Consider the following 15,544-nt stretch of genomic DNA (forward strand, 5'->3'; position numbering starts at 1 on the left):
AATAATAATAATAATAATAATAATAATAATAATAATAATAATAATAATAATAATAATAATAATAATAATAATAATAATAATTGGTTTTTGAGGAAAAGAATTGGCGCAGTATCTGTCTCATATATCGGCGGACACCTGAACCGCGCCGTAAGGGAAGGGATAAAGGAGAGAGTGAAAGAAAAAAGGAAGAAAGAGGGGCCGTAGTGGTGGGCTCCGGAATAATGTCGACCACCTGGGGATCTTTAACGTGCACTGACATCGCACAGCACACGGGCGCCTTAGCGTTTTGCCTCCATAGAAACGCAGCCGCCGCGGTCGGGTTCGAACCCGGAAACTCCCGATCAGTAGCCGAGCGTCCTAACCACTGAGCCACTGCGGCGGGTCAGGGTTGATGCAAAGCAATCGCTTTTGCGCTTGTTTTACATATGTGATCAGTATGTTCATAATTGGCCATTACGTCCATATTTGATCCATGTGTCTATATTTCATCCCCACATGACATATTCGATTCGTATGCCTTGAATTTGGTACCACTCCAAGGCTTGGCCTGGCGCATTGAGACACTGATTTGACGCAGTCGATCAGTACTGGCACAAGCTGAGAACATTTGTGAACGCTTTCTGCGCACAACAGCACGAAATTGTTTTCGGCGCTCTAGCCCCTAACGAGAAAAATAGCGGCACTAGCTGCAAGCTTGAGTCGTTGTAGAAAAATAGAAATATGTTATGTGCAGTCTTAGCCAAAGTTTGGCAGCCATAGGGCTCATTCTCATGCCGTATGGTTCGAAGTTACGGCACACGTGGAGTTTTCAATCCCCGGAAGGTGAACAAGGCTCTCGCCTTCATTTAACCAGACTTTTCAAACTTGAGGGGTGTCTCCAGCAACTTCCTTCGACTGAACAAACTGATCGAAGGCAAGCAAGCCGGGGTGGCTGAAGACTGTTGCCCAGAGGTGTCCATGCACGGTACGCGCCAATATGTAGTACATCATTTATCAAAACTAGACTCGGCGAGTGCTTCGCTTCTAAGCCACGTAAAGGTGCAGTGATGTTTCACGCCGTTACCGAAAATTCCCTCGATTAGACCCCAAAAGCTCTGTTTCAGGCACTTTTCCCCCCATGCAGCTGCCTCAAAACTTTGCCAACATGTAGAAAGTGAGATCCGAATTTCGCTTCTGAAGATTCCCTGAAACTCCATACAAATTACCTTTGCTCCAAAATTTTCTCCTCAAAATCACTGGAAAGGAAAAAATTCCCCCAATCGAGCATCACTGTAATGGGGCTCTTGTTGCATCCGTGAAAGTCCTAACTTTCGCAAGGGTGAGGACGAGAGTTCCTTCTGCCTTCGAGAGGCTTTTAATTTTGGCGATGCTTAACGAGAAACGCAACGCAGCACAGAAGATAACCTCTTGGGCTCTAAACTTTTGACTAAAACTTTACGTGTTCTACACTGTTCGTGCGCAATGTGTGTACTTGTCGGAGACTTCTGGATATTATGAAAATATGTCTTTACTGTAAAGGATTCACAGTACATTGTAGAACTGAATAATGATGTAATGAATTAGCAATTAATAGTGGGATAATAATAATAAATGGTTTTGGGGGAAAGGAAATGGCGCAGTACCTGTCTCATATATCGTTGGACACCTGAACCGCGCCGTAAGGGAAGGGATAAGGGAGGGATTGAAAGAAGAAAGGAAGAAGGCGGTGCCGTAGTGGTGGGCTCCGGAATAATTTCGACCACCTGGGGATCTTTAACGTGCACTGACATTGCACAGCACACGGGCGCCTGAGCGCTTTTCCTCCATAAAAACGCAGCCGCCGCGGTCGGGTTCGAACCCGGGAACTCCGGATCAGTAGTCGAGCGCAAGTGTGAAGCTGTTGGGTACGAAATTTCACCTTCCAATTTTCTATTTTATTGTTTTCAGGTTCTTGGCCCGGTATCGTGTCCCTGTATACTGTATATTCTTCTTGTAAGCACCACCTTCATATCCCTGCCCTACACTCACATGAGCCATGGCACTTTTTGGCCAAGCTGACAATTTGCGCAACTAAAATATAATTATCATCATAATCTTTATCACACACGCACGTGCATGTTATTAGCGCCTTCATAACGAACTTGCTCATCACTCAGAGGCTGCTCCCAGGCTACAATACTCTCTTCCCAGAAAAAACAAGGGTTTGTATGACCACGTCTGTCAATGCGTTCGATAGGTGCAAGGTTATACAAGGACCCTTAGTAGGCCGAGTTGATATGAAGCCAGAGCGACGACCTGGGTTGGAGGGGCAACGGTGCTGCAAAAGACTGAGAAGGAGGAGGAAAAGGCATTACTCGCCTGTACGCTCGGTCCGATGCGGTAATGGGAAAACAATAACACGAGTTCGATGACTCTTAGCAACATCTCATCGAGAGATATTCTCTGCTCAGGTAATCAAAGGTGCTATTCGATTTGTTTTGCTCGGGACAGTTGCTATTCAAGCAACACACGAACTTGAGCAGATCTCTCTCTCTCCCTCCCCTCCTAATAATCAGCTCCATTATTCATATATGAACAGTGATTAAGAAAAGTTTGCGGGGTGAGGATGCCCGGAAAAGAATTAATTTCTGCATTTTCTTGCTAGCCAGTCTACTGGCATTCATTCCAATGTGTGGAGCACGCTTGTCCCATATACGCTTATACGCTTTTCATTGGTTATTGTTTTGCCTGATGGCGCTCCAATAAAATCCTTTCCGTGAACCCACATCTCGTAAACTTTTGTCCATTACTGTACGCGCATAATTTGTAGGCACGATTCGAGTTCGGGAGATAGCATGTCGGCGAATAAAAGCCACCGTGACAATTATGAGCATATGCTTTAAAATTGTGAATAATTAGGGCGTAATATGCGTCTGATGAGGATCAAGAACTACTAACGCGGAGCTCTGTGCGCTGCAAGTAGTGTACGGTTCCCTCCAATTTTAAGGAAACTACCAGTTTGCACGAAATGAGTAAGATTTTTTGGTTATTTCTCCACTAAAGTTAAAAAACGAATTTTCGATATTTTAAGTCAAGTGAAAAACTAGTTAGAAAATCGCAAACAACTTGCTTGTCGCAGCTTGTATGGAGTGCTCGTTAACTGAATGCTTGAACTTTGTTCCCTTTTATATTGAAGCGACCGGTACGCGGATTTGAATGAACGGAGACGGAAGAAAACAGGCGGGTTATGCACAGATTTGCCCCGGTTTGTTTCGTTCACGTCCCTGTCCACGTTTTCTCGCGTGGTTCCCAAAATGTATTCTGTAATGATCTACTAACTAGTCTCACTGACTGCGTTCACGTGTGTAGATTTAGTTGCATATCGCTTGTTTATGCGCAATCATATATCCATAAAATTTATTATGGAGCAAACACAACTGCATTTGCTGAAGCACAAATTTGCGTGTACGTAATGACAGTCCGCGAGCACAGTTGCCGCGCCCATGAATAACTGTTACTTTGACGGCAGGAAGCCGCTTCACGAGCATGCAGAAGTATTCGTTGTATATGTGACGTATAATCACAACGAGCGCGTGAGAAAACATGGAAGTAACTGGGACAGGCACACAGCAATCAACTTTTTTTTGTTTATTCGGAGCTCTCACAAGTGGAAAAAAACGACTACCGGGCACTGCACTGGAGCACCTTAGTCTGTCATGACAAATGCAATAAGCACAAAAGTTCACAGGGGCATCTAAATCTATTACGTGTTGGCAATACGAAAACATTAACAGCTGTTGATGCTTTTACCAGAAGTGACGCCCCTTCCGGTTTTGTGACATCACTTTCCTCTATCCAATGGGCGAATTTTGAGACAGACGACGTTGGCCCCATGCGACCTCTAAGGCTATCACATTAAAAATATCGACGACAGAGAAAAGCAAACTTAAGAGAGAGAAAGCGAAAAAGCTTTATTACGACACAGCATTAGTGTCGAGAATATCCTGCGCCAGGGTTACCAAAGCCAACTAGTCTAGCCAGGCTCACCGCGTTAAGGGGGAGAGGTATGGGTAAGGGGGGGGGGGGGGCACTGAATGCCAACGGGGCATGAGAATTAACAGGGAATGTTCAAGATTAGCAAAGGGTTCGGCGTTTTGGGTATGCAGGGAAGGGTCGGAGACGGTAGAGGAAAGGGCGGGAAGGGGTGAGGAGCGTGTTTAAGTTGACGCGCCGGAAAATTCGGAGTTTCGGGGTGGTGAGATATTTGTCATGAACAAGAATGGTAACAACAGCTTCCCTAATACCGTCATAGTGGAAATTTATTTCATGTTTGCAATGGAGAGTTGTGTCCCGCGTTGGTGGATAAGGCCAGGGGATCCCAGGCGTACGGCGTTGAAGTTCGCGGAATCTGCCTTGATGTTGGCTTTGGGGATTGAGCAGCCTGAACCTACCACAAGACTACACAGCCTGCACCTGCAGCAGCCTAATTCACCCACAGGACTTTTGGGTGCATAAGATTTTGCAGAGAAGAAATCGGGGCAGGTATTACGGGCATACCTGCTTTTAAAACAAACTCACGCCGAAGCATATGTTCCACCTCCCTTCGGTCTGGCTCATGCCCAGGTAACGTTCACAGTGTAGCTGACCAGGAAACGGAGCTGGAGTAACGCCGCACGAAATAACCCGCGGGGCAAGGAGAAAGCCTTCGTCGCCTGCCGAGCCAAGCAGGAAGTGTGACCGGTGACCCAACCTTGAAACGGAACAGGCGCCAAAAGGAAAAGCCCAAGGTAGAGCTGCAGAGCCAGCGAGGCACCCCTCTCGCTCCGGCCCGTTGCCGCCGCCGCCGCGTGACGTCACAGCACGTGACACGGAGGGGGGTGCCCGACGTCACGACGAAAACGCCGCTCGCTCCGGGAGCGCCGACCGACCGTCGGGCGCTGTGCGATCGCGCGCTGCTCACTTCGCTCAGTCCAGCAGTGGACTTGGCTCGTGGCGGTTGTTTCGCGCCGCTCCGTCCGGCGTGTGTGCAGGCGACGAGGAAGTACCGTGCTCGTGCGCCTTCTCTGGTGGATACACGCCCGAATTTTTTTGCTTTCTCGTGGCGGTGCTCCTCTTCGTCGTAGTACCTTCCGCCCCTGTATCCGGCAGCCCCCTTGTGTGCGCCAGCCTGTGTTTGTTACTGTGATTCTTTTTTTTGCCGGCACGCGGAAACAGAGTTCACTGAAGGAGGCGGGTGCGAGCGTAGACACTTCACTCCGCTACTCTGTGTTTTTTTCGTTCGAGAAGAAGTAGCGACTACGGGAAGATCGCGGAAACAACTAGAGCACGGATCATCGACGTCGCGTGGGATGCCTCCCGTGAGGTGAGCAGACGGCCAGCGACGCCGGTTCTGTTTTCATTGAGGCCGCATGTGACGGGCTCTGCTGCGGCTGGTTTTTTTTTTTTTTTGGCATGCGGCATCGAGCGCCCGAGTTTGCGTAGAACTTAAACCGAAAACACCAGGAAAAGTCACCGCCAAAGGCAAGGAAAGACATGAAAAAGCTTTTAGCCGATTTTTTTTTAGCTCTGTGAAAGGTGACAACGCTCGTGGCGGGAAAATAGGCATGCAGTCTCACGTCGTTGCATAGCTCCTTGCGCTGAGCCTATGCTACGACTGCTCCTTGTCAGTAGACTACTGCACATTTTTGACAGAACTATCTAAGGAGTGTTTGATCATGTCACAGTGACATTCTCCGGCTTTCAGAACTTGCACACCTGCTTTAAGCAGCGCGGTACAAATGAAATTCGCATTTCTCTGGCGGCCTGTCATGTCTTAAACTTTTTTTAAGGATCAAGAAACATACTAAGCTGCAAAAAAAAAAAGCGAGCCTGATGAACGACTCAGGGTATAAAGTGCTTTCTGTCTTCTCTAGAAGTCAAAAGACTCAAAAGAAAACATTTGACAGAAGTCTGTCTGGCTGGGAAATTTAATTTTAGGTGAAATATGACTGACACAAACCAAGTTAGTTTTGCAGAAAAAAAAAACACACGACGTTGCTCTACAAGTGAAGAAAAGGCCAAATTTTTAAACTATCTCGCAACAAGCTATACGTGCGCAATGCCGAATAAAACTACCGGCGAGTTTTCTTGCAGAAATAGTAACCAGACATTGAAAGAGAGAGAGAGAGAAAAAACGTGGGTCAAAACTACTCTTTTCATTTTAATACTCGAAGGTTGCCGACTATAGTGGAACACGCCCGGCATGACGCGGGCGATACTGCGAATGCTCGGCCAGTGAATGAGACCACCAAGCAGCACAAGTAATCGGGCACATATTGGAATATGGTCGCTTCACTGCTGTCCTTTGTAGGACCGGCTTTTGCCAATACATTTTCAATATTAAGTCGTTTACTGGCGCTGCTTTACAGTGAAGTCGCACACTGCACGTGCGTTCTTACATGGCCTCGGCTATGGGAGTCGAAGTGCAAAAAGAAAAGGGTGACGGAACAAAACTCCAATGCAAACATTGCAAAGAATAGACCTATTAGTAACAATATTTGCTATTTTTATAGAGCCTGCTCGCGCAGCAAAGTATGCATAATAATAGCTGCAAAGGAGCACGCCCACCGCCTGTGTGGCCTTCAGCGACGTCTGACAGCATTGTGCTGGCGGGGCTTCGAAAGGGAGTTACAACTGCTCACCGAAGGTGTCCGGATTCTGAAAATTTGTACACGATGGACAAAGAAAGGAACACAAAGATCCCAATATAAACACTGTTTGGTGGTACAGGTTTAGGTTAAAACTCCGCGAATGGTTTAACGACAAGGTCGTGCGAATGCAACCGTGAAGGTAAATGAAATGGGGAAAAAATTCCACAAAGAGGTGCCAAGGCCTTAAGGTCAAGACACGCTACGCCGTTACCCTTGCACTGAAAGCACGGTGCATAAACAACTGCGAGGAGAGGCGTAGAGGTCTTTTGTGATGAGACGTGAATATCAAACGAAGCAGAGCGGTTATGCTAGAGGTGAAAATGCAAAGCAGTGGCTGACTAGCTCTGGACAGGTAAAACTTGTCCTGGCCGCGACGTGCGCCTCTACAAGGATAAATATGTATATATAAAAAAAGAAAATGAATTCGCGCACCAGCAGCCTGATTCGATACTAACCGCCTACTAAGGTAACTCCGCGAGACACCCGTTTATGAACGTACGACCTTGCTTTGCTCGCACGGGCAAAAAAAAAAAAAGTCTGAGCTCAGCCTCCCAGAACGACGCGAGCGCGTGTGATCGACATCTGGCGTAGCTTATCTTCTTTTTTTTTACTCATTTGCCTGCTGTGGCGAGTTTCATATTTATCGCCGGACGTCATCGGACTGCTGATCAACCGCGCAGGGAACGAAAGTGAAAACCTTCTCTTTGCCAGCTTGACCAACGTATACGCGGCGAAAAGCTTTTGCTTGTCCGGTTCCTTTCTCTACAGCCTCGACCAAATTCTTGCGCAATACTGGCGAGACAGTGTAAGAGAGGTCGCGAATCGTCAACCAGCAAAGTGGAAAGGGGAGCCTAACGAGGCCATGTTATTGAATAGTATAAGCCGTGATAAGATAGCGGCCATAAGCAGAGCCGACGAGCAAGCTAGCTGGCAGCGATAGCATTGCGTGAACAAAACAAAGAAACTAGTTCGTGGAAGGAGGCGGCTCGGGGCGCCCGCGTAGAGGCCTATAAAAGAAATGGTTATAAGCGCCTAGCTCCGTTGCATTTGCGTCTGATTTGAATATGCCCGGTGACCGGTTTCCACTTTTCTCTGCAAAACTGAGGAGGGGATAAGAAAAATATCAACGGCCCGGTGCTACGGCTGACGTCTGGTCTGGCCCATTAACGAGTTAGACGCGCGCAGTCGGCGCTAAAGGGTGATTAGCATAGGCAAGCGACTGGCGCTCGGACGTCTCATTCGAGGCGTGCTACAATGATAGCCTTGGTTCGCTGTGTTTGCGCCGATAAGGAAGCACGACGCAGTTTGCAGTGCGTTCGACCTCACGTTGTATACGCTGTTTGGCCGCCTCGAGCACCGTAGTCGCGGTAGGGTGCGATCATAAAGGGCATCTGCCGGAAGCGTGTGGAATTGTCGCTCTAAGCCACCGTATCCTTTAGGTCGCGGTGGACCTACATAAGACAGAGAATAAAAAAAAAACGATCTGATGAACTGTTCGCGCAAACGGGAACAACACTACATACAACTTTGTGCGCGAGAATTCGCTTGTTTTTCAACACAACTGTTTTATCTGGCTATCATTGTGATGTTTCGAAACTTTCGCAGACTTCTTGGCTAGGTTCCAGGCCTGGAAGGTTATGCTATAAATACAGTTTTTTTTTGTTTACCTGAGCCTGGTTGCTGTGACTCGTTCTTACCCTTTTATAATTTTCCCCATGGCCCTCAATGGAGTTACAATTGCTCCGACGTATCGTGGGCTACGAAAGATTTGTCTCGTATGCACCACGCGGTGGAACTTCGTGGCTCCTTGTGAAAGTAAAGGCTGCAGAATTAGGCTAATACAAAGAATTTCCCCTTCGTTAGATTTAAGATTTCTGACCCTACGCCGTACCTTAACGTCCCAGCAAAAATTCGTAACAAGCACCACAGTGAAATTATTACCTTCTGCAGGCCATGCAGACACATTAAACATGGCGCTCTTTGACCAGGGGTCCTTGCACCTTTCAAATATGGTCAAATAATCGTCATCACACCACCGAAAGCACTTTTGGCATTTATCTTATTCTCATGGGCTGTGAGACGGCCTGCTCATAAGCGTTTCATACCATCGGAGTTAACAACCTAGCTACTTTCAGTGCACTAGCACTCATGCCCACATTCACGGAAAAAGCCGTTTGTACTTCTGGTCCTTTCGGCAGGTGGCCCACATGCCGACCGGGTTGGGGGAAACGGGCCCGTTGTATATCTACATGTCGCCATGTGCAATTTGCGCCTGGTTACACCCATGCATGTGGTTACTGCGCAGTGGAAAAGTTGCACAGATGAGTGTTTGACAGAATCTGTGATTTCTAATGCTCCAAGTGTTTCTAACTACTTTACTGATCCCAAAACATTTGTTGTAACCTTTAAGTGCAAGCGTGACTGATGTGGATGCATAGAACAACTGTAATAAAAATTAATAAATGTATTTACTGTGCTTCACGCGTGCTATGAAAACACACAGAATACACTCGCTATACCACTTCATTCACTCATAATGCATAACAAATCATAACCACAATGGCCACACAGTGCTAGCGTACCAACTTCGCATTTGGCCTAACTGCGCAAATCGACGGTCATTTTTTTTCGCATGGTGCTAGCCATGCCATTTTTGCTCTCAGTTCGGAATAGAGGAACATTTTTGGTTGGAACCATCTGTGTCACGATCTTATTTTCAGAGCGATAGGAACGTACTGGAGTTGGAACATTATTACACCGAGACTACTTATTTCATGCCTGTTATACAGAAGGACAAAGGAGGACCGTGAATGATGAGCTCCGCTTTGCTAATTGCATTTACGGGCGGTTTAGTTCTGGCCTCGGGTGGACATCAGAAAGCCGTTAGGCGGAAAGAAGCGTTGACAAAAAAAAAAAAACTCTAAAGTGGCGCAATCGTTACGAATCTGCGTGTAGAGCGTACATCTGTACGCAGCCTTAAAGAGCCACCGCGTGACCCTCATACGGTCCCATCGAGACTTCTTTTCTGTCGAGCGCACATTATATACTGCGCTCAGCGCGGACGATCCATTGTCCCGGTTCGTTCGGAAGCTCGACCCCTGAGGGGAGGGCGTACTTTAAAGGGCGACCCTAGCTAGGACGGGACGCCGCCAGAGGTCGTTGTTGTTGCACAACGCGTCGTTCTGCTTTATGGTCGTTAGACAGCGATGAGCTTAAATACAATAAAAATAAAAAGAAAAAAATGCTCAGGGCAGAAGGGACGAGTTACGTCTCATGCGCTGGCAAAGAGGTCAGCCAGCGAGACCGGAGTGACCCTGCGAGAGTAGCCGCTTAAGCAGACAAGGGGAGCCGCTGCCGGTCAAACGACGCATCAAAAGGGGAGGCTGATAGACCCGCGCGACACGGCCACCGAAGCCGCTTGGCCTCCATTGTGCGGATCGGCTTATGAGCTGACCGTCCTCTGTGGACGCTGCCAGGCAAGTGCCGCGTTCGAAGGATGAGTCGAACGCCGAGCACGTAGATGAGGTCGTCAGGCGGGACTTGTGGCTTGTGTAATGTAGGCCGCGTCCGCTCCCGGATGAGCTCATAGTATACGGCTGCCACGCACGAAGCGGCTCGCGAGGAGCCTCGTGTTTGTTCGATACGATACGCTCTAAACACGAATGCGCCCATATGGGAGTAGAAAGGGTCTAAACTGTCCGCCTGTGCACTCCCTTTTATCAAAGGGACTGCGCTAGAGGACAGCTTACTCCTTTTTTTACTTCATATGGGCGCATTCGTGTTTAGAGGGATAGCGCGCTTCGCTATAGACTCTAAACGCTTTGTACTTCAGGAGAGTAAAATAAATCGTCGGGAGAACAGTGTAAATATCTTTTCCCTTTTTTTGGTGCGTTTTATCGTTGTCTCGGGACGTAAGGAAGAGGTTGGTATGAAAGGCAAAAGATTAGCTGTAAGAAAATTGTCTAGCAGTAAGATTACGCGCTTAAAAATAAGGGGGGGGGGGGGGGGGGCTGTCCGTGCAGGGCGTCGTATTCTTGATCGTAACTTTATTTAGCAGTATTCAGTCTGAGCGCCAACAACAACATCGACTTGCGAAAGTTGGCAGTGCAATGTGGCCAGCCATAGGCAAGGCATTTGTCTCAACGCTGCCACTAGCATCCAAGTACAGTGACCAATACTTCGTGGTACCAGCTACAGAAACAGAGCGTGCGCAGTGAACTTGATGCTATTTGTATAATCGCCAGATTTTTCCACGTGGTATTCACATTTTTACCTTATATGGTAAAAAGGAATCAATCAGAATTTAGTCCAGCGGTTCCAGGATATAGTCGGAATCATTCTGGAGGTTATCAGTTTCACGTCGGCCGAGCAAGACCAATAAATCTCTTGCCATGGCGAGCACTTGGTTTCCAGGGGTCAGCGGGACATTACGGTAATTTATAGCACGATACCACACGATGCGGTGCCGAATCACGTGGTGTGGTATGGTACAGTTCTGTATTGCATCCCAGTGCATTCATTACACTCGTAGCTTCACCGTAGTGGTTGATATACTTGGAAAGCCTTCTTCCTGCGGTGACTAACCTCTTGATCTTGATGATGATGATGAGTGGTGGTATTGGAATTACGGTGATAGCAATGTTTCTAATACCAGTATCTCACAGTTGGCAGCACGGTTGTTTATATTCTGCATACCATGCCTCGCCGGAATTAATTATAATTCAGTTTCGGCAAATCCGAGACAGACTTCCCTTATAAAAATGGTCTATAGACATCTCTATAGACTTCTTAAAGACTCTATTGCCTTCCTATAGATATTTATTTTTGTCTGTTTATAGTCTATAGATAAGTCTACTAAAAGTGTATGGCCATTAAATCTATAGATTGTCTATAGACTGTCTATAGGATTTGTATTACCTATAGACTGTCCTCTAGGGTTTGTCTATGGAGAGTCTATAGACTTTATAGACAGAAGTCTAAAGAAATTTTTGTAAGGGTTGTTTTTGTGCCAGCTGGTTCTTGCGCAAAGCACGAGTCACTGACTACGTAGCGGTACGGAACGAGCGTTCGTCCTCGCTTTCCGTAGTCTACACATATACAGTGTTCTCCGCGGTTCGTTCCAGCACCCGTCCCGTGTTGCGCGAAAGCTGGCCGCGAAAGTTGTTTTTTCGCGGCGAAGGTAATCGGGCTTGCATTATTGCTCGCTCATTAGCCTTGCACGTGCTTACAGCGTTTCAGCGTGTCGGCAGAACAACCGGTCGCGGCGTCAGTGAAAGCGCATGAAAGGATAATGGCTCAACCACGAGATGATATCTGATGCACTGCGCGTATTTGCGCTCTCGGGCTCACGTATCCGCAAGGCAGAACGTGTTGACCTGGTTTTCGGTGTCAAACCGTGACGACAGGAAATGTCAGAAGTCGCATATTGATGAGCTCACCCTCTGGAACAATGGTATCTGACGGGAGGAAGCACTGGATTTTGCCTGTATACCCGCCATAGCAACAGTTACGCAAGAGACAGTGGAGAGATGAATTGAATGCTTTATCTGACTCTGAATACAACCCTCGTGATAAGCTTGCGGGAAGCATTGTTTCGCTGTTCTCTGCTATGCGAGGCCATGTCACAAGGCTCCCGCGTGTTTGATATGTGGTGCTGATATAGTAGCGAGCATGAAAGTGTGAAAAAAAATATTTGCTCAGCGACAGCTTACAAAGGCTACATAATGTTTTTCTTTTCGCTTTTTTTCTTGTCTAAAGCCGCTACGGCGATTGCGCGGGTGATACACCCTAGAAACCGAAATTGCTATATTAGGGCGGTGATTTTGGTTTTTCTCAATGACGGAATAGCAAAGCACAGTCAGCTCGGGCATCGATTGCCTGTTTTACAAATACAAGTCCAGCTTCTTCGGCCAAAAATTTCGAAAATTGGAAAATTATAAGACGCTGGTATGAACATATTGAAGGTAATGGCCCATTATTATGATATGGAGAAAAATATTTCTTTTAAAGTGTTTCTATCGATCGCATCGAACAGTTAAGACTGCCATAGAAAACCAATGAGGAACGCTTTTGACGATAGATAGCAAAACGTGAAGAGAAAAAAAATAGATAAGACTGCCGTTGGATTATCTGTGGATATATTGATTGCTATGGTGAAGTCCTACATTATACGAAAAAATTGCGTTTATAAACGGTTTCCCACTGAAAAATGTTTTTGTCCAGAATTGCTGGGTATGAACACAGGACGTTATAGGGTACCACTTAAGTACTTTAGCGGCTTTCCTAACTGTGTCTGTGCTTACTTCTGGCTTCAAAACTCCCGCATTCAAATGACAACATAATTCCAGACTATATACTCCCCTTCCTCATCCTGCCTGAGGACACTTCTGGTCTGGGCCGTTCATAAACCTCGCTAGGAAGCCAGTTGCCATGTTGGCAACGTTCAAGACACTTCCAGACTCCTCATCCCATTCTTCATTGGAAATGATGCCTCAAAGCATTGCTATTGGTAGCAGATAAGCGTAGCTGTTTTCTCTTGTAACGTACCATGAAGTCATCACCGGTTACCTCGGAGAGAGGCGCCCTTACAGCGTTCGCGTTGGATAACAGGAGCACGCCGCACAAGCCGGAAGCCGGAACGCCACCACGCAGGGCGGATGCAGGGTTTCTAAGCTGGCTGATGTACCTTTTCCGGTAACCGTGCATAAAGTCTCTCAGGAGCGAGCCTGGTTGCCTCCAATTAGCCAAAGCGAGCCGGCGGGATCCCTTTGCTCTTTAGAGCAGTCCCGTCGGGATGCTGCCCGTGTGCGTTGGTGGCCGTGACGCATCCTCTGCTCGGTGGCCGCAGGACGAGGAGGAAACGGAGGGCCCGGCCGCCGGTCTGTTGACCCAACAACCCCATTGTGCCTGGCAGTCTGCGCTGGTCCGCCCGCGCTCGCGCACACACACGTCCGCTCCCGGAGAGCGAAGAACAAAAGACGCCTCCCATAAAGAAACAGATAAACAACCGAGGAAAAGAAGAGACGCTGGGAAGAGAGGAAGTAATGAACGAAGGAAAGAAAAGAAGAGAGAGAGAGAGGGAGAGAAAGATGAAGCGGACGCACGCCTCTCCGTGCGCTCAGGAGCATCGCCTCGCTTGGCGCCAAATCTGCACGCGGCCGCCGCATCTGGAACCGTGCGGTTAAAGCAGCGCAGCAGCGAGCAGCGCGGAAACGGTGTGCGGCCGTGTCCGGAAATTACCGCCGCTGCGGCCGGGCCTCTCCTCTTCCTCGCCCGCGCTTATCCAGGGCGGCGATCGGTGCGCTCTCGTAGGTGGACGCAACCTCAGACGGATGGTTCGAGGTCCGCCTGGAGCTTCAGTTGCACCCCCGCCCCCCCCCCCTCCCCCCCCCCCCCCCCCCTTTCGACCCTTACTTCTCGATCGCCCACGCTGTCTCTGAACTCTGCTCTCGGCAGCCAGCTAGCTCTCTCGGGCCGGACGCTAGCCGCGCAGACAGCGTGCTCCAGTTTCGCCGCCTCCACACACATCCACCACCGCCCCGGGAGCGACGGACGTGGTGGTGGCGCTGTGGTCGTGTTGCTGGCGGGAGGTGTGCGTGCGTGTGTGAGCTCCTGCGTTGGCCTACGTCGCTCGGCGCGCCTGTCGGAGAACGGTTCCTCTATATCTTCAAGAAACCCCCGCCTCCATTTGGGAGAAAGGCGGCGGTGAACGATAGAGTAACGTGAATGTTGTATGGAGGCGAAGTACTTTCCATTAGTGAAGACAAACAGAGCTCTTGAGAGGAGACAGCTGATACTGGGAAAACAGAGTGAACAAGGGTCGGCATGAAGAAGAGAACGAACGAGTTGACTCTGGCAACGCTGTGACAGAGAGACGCATGAGCGTGATAAAGCGGCTGTCCTAGCGGGCTGAAAACCAACCGTGCTATCTTGTCTCCTTTATTGTTTTTTTTCTGCATTTTGTGCACGTGTACGGAGCAGTATTTTCCCGAATATGCGAGTTTTAATCTCTTTTCGAACCCGACCGCGGCGGCTGCGTTTTTATGGAAGAAAAACGCTAAGGTGCCCGTTTGCTGTGCGATGTCAGTGCACGTTAAAGATCCCCAGGTGGTAGAAATTATTCCGTAGCCCTCCACTACGTCACGCACCTCTTTATTCCTTTCTTCTTTCACTCCCTGCTTTATCCCTTCCCTTACGGCGCGGTTCAGGTGTCCGCCGATATATGAGACAGATACTGCGCCATTTCCTTTCCCCCCAAAGCCAATTATTATTATTATTATTTTAATCTCGGGTTGGTCGGTGCCTTAAGTAAGTTTGCGGGCATGGGATGGTCCTAGCAGGTGCAGGACGTGGTTAGTTACAGGTCAGGAGAAAATGCATTTGTCGTATACAGTAGATATAAGTAGACTGACTATGGCGATGAAGTTTAATCTTAACACTAATTTATGAGCAGCGAGAAGAACGCGTTTGCTTAAAGCCGTAAACGTCCCGTAACTCGCTACAAAGAAGTGTGCAAATGACGGGCAGTAGTCACGCCTGCCGCGAGCGCGTGTCAATAACGCAACCGCGCCGACGGCGAAGGCCGTTGACGGGAAACAATTCCGCGCCCACTGCGAGCCGAGCTTTCGGTCTCTTCAGTGCGAGTCTCAACGCCGCGCAACTCGAAGAGACAGGCACGCCCTTCTCAATGATAGGGTGTCTGCTCGGGAGTTAACCAGCGCAGAGCACTCCAACGAGAATAGGCTGCCGCTGGCCACGAGGCCTGCACCGAAGAACGCAGTGGTTGAGGCGTGTATCGTTTCTACAGCCATCGACTCGTTCCCCCCACACTCAGTGTGTAAGCAGCGGCTGCATAGGACGAGTGTGCAGTCCTCTCCGCACCCGACGCAGGCGCGTTT

General features: G+C 48.5%; 1 protein-coding gene across 1 annotated transcript in view; it reads left to right on the top strand.

Moving 5' to 3' along the window:
* Positions 1–4,925: 4,925 nt before the first annotated feature.
* bdg (sodium-dependent transporter bedraggled) overlaps positions 4,926–15,544 on the top strand; it is a 173,181-nt gene continuing 162,562 nt past the window's right edge. The window contains exon 1 of the mRNA XM_077632189.1: positions 4,926–5,320. The gene's annotated coding sequence lies outside the window, so the exon portion shown is untranslated. The remainder of the gene's footprint in view (positions 5,321–15,544) is intronic.

Source organism: Amblyomma americanum, chromosome 7 (genome assembly GCF_052857255.1).
Source record: "Amblyomma americanum isolate KBUSLIRL-KWMA chromosome 7, ASM5285725v1, whole genome shotgun sequence".
Classification (NCBI taxonomy): Eukaryota; Metazoa; Arthropoda; class Arachnida; order Ixodida; family Ixodidae; genus Amblyomma; species Amblyomma americanum.